The sequence below is a fragment of the Barbus barbus genome (assembly GCF_936440315.1).
Source record: "Barbus barbus genome assembly, chromosome: 12".
In the NCBI taxonomy this organism is placed as follows: Eukaryota; Metazoa; Chordata; class Actinopteri; order Cypriniformes; family Cyprinidae; genus Barbus; species Barbus barbus.
Window position 1 is genome coordinate 8,252,371 of NC_136740.1, and position 5,239 is coordinate 8,257,609.

Sequence of the window (5,239 nt, forward strand, 5' to 3'; positions counted from 1 at the left end):
AAGTTGTAGGTATATTTTTGCAAAGCGCAGCATTCCGGCTTTGCGAATAATCATATCGAATTCTAGATGACATGAGTCCAAACCAGTGAAATATGATTTTCAAACCCATGCTGATTAAAACAAAACGATCGTGCTGACTGACATGTGCAAAGCGCATAAGATGCACCTCTCCCAGAGCACGCAATCTCCCTATACATTACTACGAAATAGCCTATGTTTAATAGCATGTGCTTCACGGAATCAAAATATGTAGTGCCCGATATCTATGTTTAACTATAGTTAGCTCATATCACATCAAACCGTGCAAAGTTCAAGGAACCTTGCAAAAATAAGCATGTATTCATTAACAATCTGCCCTGTAATCATAATTTCACAAATTCACCCTTACATAGACAACCCGAATTCCGGAAATATTGGGACGTTTTTTAAATTTGAATAAAATGAAAACTAAAAGACTTTCAAATCACATGAGCCAATATATATTTTTTCACAATAGAACCTAGATAACATAACAAATGTTTAAACGGATACCTTTTTCACTTTTATCCACTAAATGAGCTCATTTAAAATTTGATGCCTGCTACTGGTCTCAAAAAAGTTGGAACAGGGGCATGTTTACCATGGTGTAGCACAGGGGTAGGCAACGTCGGTCCTGGAGTGCCGCTGTCCTGTAGAGTTTCGCTCCAACCCTAATCAAACACACCTGAACAAGCTAATCAAGGTCTTCAGAATTTCTAGGGCAACAGGCAGGTGAGGTATTTTTCAGGGTCGGAGCTAAACTCTGCAGAACATCGGCACTCCAGGACCGACATTGCCTACCCCTGGTGTAGCATCTCCTCTTCTTTTCCAAACAGTTTGAACAGTTTGTCTGGGCATAAGGTTATGAGTTTCAAATGTATAGACATTTCATGATGGTAAGTTTAATTTCCTTGACTATAACAACTGTTGCGTAGTTTTGTTGCAAACTAATTAAGAATTTATAGTGCTATATCTCAGCTTAATTAAACTGTATACACTGTTTAGAAAAATCTGTAAAAATAGGGCACTATGTGCGCTGTATGAATAGGCTGTGAAGGAATTTGTGTATTTTAATTATAACTGTCATGTTTGTGGTTATTCATCATTATACATTCTGTTTAATTAAATATTCAGAAACACATGCAGTGCTACTATTTTTCTTTTTTCTGTTTAACTTTCATTAAACTGCAGGTCAAAATAGAATAGGTCTATACCCTAAATAAGGATAAATATGATTGGAACGCATCTCCAAAATCGCATACAAAGATGCACGTTACCATTATGGTAGTCAGCACCGAAAAACAGGCAAATAAAATATAAACCGAGGTTATAAAAGTGATTCAGTCAAGATCAGTGAGGGATTTTCTTTTCTTTTGTTCTTTGATTAACATTAATGACTGTTGGTAGAGACTGCTGTCAATGCATGTCCATACACCCTTGTATTATTTCTCAAATCTTTAAGTTCACTTAAGACATAACCGATTGTATTTATGGGATATTCTGATATAATTCTGTTTGTATTTGTCCATTCGAATGTGTGAGAATGCAAGAAAGAGCGCTGAGTCCAGTGTTCGCATATGTAAGAGGCGGCTTTTGTGGATGGAGCACGGAAAACAGTGCGCGAGTGCAGAAGCCAGTTTTATTTCGTCTTCTTGCAGTTGAATCTTTTGAAATCACAATAAATGAACATACAGGAATCGAGAAGCAGAATCGAAATTTTGTTTTATAATTCGGTTCCGGACCTTCCATCTGATTTGATTTTCAAAAATTGGAACAGCTTTTCGATTCCCAACCCTCCTACTAAATTAATTCTTGAATGCAAAAAGACCTGTATGGTGACTATGGGGTCATGTAAAAATTGTTTTGTTTTTTACTAGGTTTATCATTTGTCTTTTTTTTTTCTCGATAAAATCGATAATCTTCTTTTACCTGACTGTTGACATCGACATCGCGATACTTACAAGACATCGTCGATGTACGATAATATCGTCATATCGCCCAGCCCTATTGAACCCAGAGAACTCCCCCTATCCCTAGTATGGGATGAGAATACAGGTATATCTAAACAAATTTGAATATCATGAAAAAGGTCAATATTTATTGTCACTTATTTCAGAAAGTGAAACCCATATTTCATTTCTATGCACTCAATACTTTGTTGGGTCTCCTTTTGCATGAATTACTGCATCAATGCGGCGTGGCATGGAGGCAATCAGCCTGTGCCACTGCTCAGGTGTAATGGAAGCCCAGGTTGCTTTGATAGCAGCCTTCAGGTCATCTGCATTGTTGGGTCTGGTGTCTCTCATCTTCCTCTTGACAATCAAGCACAGTAACACCATGGTCTTTGAACCAGCTTTTGGTACCTTTGGCAGTGTGGGCAGGTGCCAAGTCCTGCTGGAAAATGAAATCAGCATCTCCATAAAGCTTGTCAGCAGAAGGAAGCATGAAGTGCTCTAAAATTTCCTGGTAGATGGCTGCGTTGACTGTGGACTTCAGAAAACACAGTGGACCAACACCAGCAGATGACATGGCAGCCAAACCATCACTGACTGTGGAAACTTCACACTGGACTTCAAGCAACATGGATTCTGTGTCTCTCCACTCCTCCTCCAGACTCCAGAGATTTCCAAATGAAATGCAAAATTTACTTTCATCTGAAAAGAGGACTTTGGACCACTGAGCAACAGTCCAGTTCTTTTTCTCCACAGCCCAGGTAATATGCTTCTGACGTTGTCTCTGGTTCAGAAGTTACTTGGTAGCCCTTTTCCTGAAGATGTCTGAGCGTGGTGACTCTTGATGCACTGACTCCAGCTTCAGTCCACTCCTTGTGAAGCTCTCCTAAGTGTTTGAATCAGCTTTGCTTGACAGTATTCTCAAGCTTGCGGTCATCCCTGTTGCTTGTGCACCTTTTCCTACCCAATTTCTTCCTTCCAGTCAACTTTGCGTTTAATATGCTTTGATACAGCACTCTGTAAACAGCCACACCTTTCAGTAATGACCCTCTGTGACTTACCCTCTTTGTGGAGGGTGTCAATGTTCATCTTCTGGATCATTGCCAAGTCAGCAGTCTTCCCCATTATTGTGGTTTCAAAGAACAAGAGATACCCTGAATTTATACTGTAGGGATGGTCATTAATTGAAACTCAAATGTAAATATTCTAATATTTTGAGATACTGATTTTTGACTTTCATGAACTGTAAGCTCTAATCATCCAAATTAAAACAAAAAAACTTTTTAAATGTTTTACTTTACATGTAATGAAAATAAAATATATGAAAGTTTCACTTTTTGAAATAAGTTACAAGAAAAAATGAACTTTTTCACAATATTCAAAATTTTTGAGATGTACCTGTAGCTTAACAGTGAGGAGTTGGGGTGGAGGAGGGATTCCGTAGGAATTGTTGTAGGATAGAGGTGAGTAGCGTGTGTATATATACATATACATATACATATACAGTATACACATAGTATATATACACGTATTGTGCTAGTTAGGATGATTAGCTAAACGGGTTACACCTGTGCCAAATTGGCTAATTATCTGATTGTGCTCCTCCCGAACCTTGTTAATAAAACATAATTTCACGAGTTCACCCTTACTTATAATCTGATTGAGCAAATAGTAAGCATATTTTGGCGTGCTGTCCTGGGGGAGGGCTCTGTGCCCAGATAACTCCCCAAAAGAAGCTTATAAGCATGGGACAGCAGCCGGAGAGCAAAATTTGTTGGTTGCCCCCCGAAATATGCATGCCGTGAAGAGATATGGGTTAGAATTTGCGAGAGAGCAAATCGTGAAAAAGGTGACCGAGAGAGCCCATGCAGTGCTCGACGGGAGCTGCGGCTCACAGCGTCTGACTGGCGAGCCTTACTTGCCCCAAAAAGAGGAGCACGATCGCAGTCATCAAATGAGGGACTCAAGCTGCGTCCGAAGGGAGCTGTGGCTCTGCTGCACCAGAAGGGAGAGTCCCTTTTTGCAGCTGAATACGAGGCGTGGTTTGATGCCTCGGATGGAGGGCTCTCGCTGCGACCAAATGGAGGCTGCGGTTCTGCTGCACCGAGAGGCCGCTGAGTGAGCAGCATAACTCAGAACGACAGTCAAAGGGCTCACACTGCGACCGAAGGGAGCTGCAGCACTGCACTGGAAGGGAGAGACCTGTCAGATGCTGAATAAGCAAGGAGATTCAAAGCGACTGATGGCGGGCATTCACTGCGACCAAAAAAGAGCGGCGTTTCACTGTACTGGAATTATTATTATTATTTTATATTTTTCAACTGATCAGGGCTAGATGGGCTGCCTTTATGTGGAGATGATTACACCTGATGTAGCTTTTGAAAGCGTTTGATGACCATCGACCGAGGGCTTGTATCTGATGCTGTGAGAGGCCTTTTTGAGCTGCTGTAGTTGCAGCCCCGATGCAAAATGAGTGGCTGGAAAATTTTTCTGTGGGTAAGCCTGATTGAGCGAGGATCTGTTTGATTATTTCATGATGCTATTTTTTAAAGATAACTTGACAGATTTGTAAATCGTTAGCATATTACTTAATCATTTGTGAATGTATAGTCATGTTTTGTAAATGATTAGTTCATCATCATCTAATCACTTGTAAACGATTTATTACTTAATCTACAAATTATAGATACAAATATTAACATCATATTAATCATCTATGAATGCATAGTCATGTTTTTGTAAATGATTAGTTCATCATAAACTAATTACTTGTAAATGCCTTGTAAACAAATTAATAAAACATACACAAATTGTTAGCATATCACTTATTAATTGCTTATGCTTATCAAAAATAAATCTTTTTCATCTTATCTTTCTATCTGAGTACCAGGTGTAATTTAAAATACAGGTAAAATGCCAGTGAAAATTAATACAGAAAATTTGAGTAATTTCATTGTGTATTCTACGCAGTTTTGCGTCATGGTTACTTACATGTTCAATCAATCATAATTCCTGTAGGCTTTCAGAGGACCTTGAATGGATCAGGGCTGATAATTTAGAGGTCATATATTACTGAGTTCCTGTATCACTACTGTGTCTCTAGGCAAAACACTTCACTGTGAAATACCAAAGAGAAGCTGTATTGTACATTGCACTCAATAAGAGTGCTAAATGATGAGTAACGTACTCAGTTACTAACATAACCTCAGTTCACTGAGATACGGGAACGAGCACTGCGTCTTGCTTAAGACGCTAAGGGAAAAACTCCT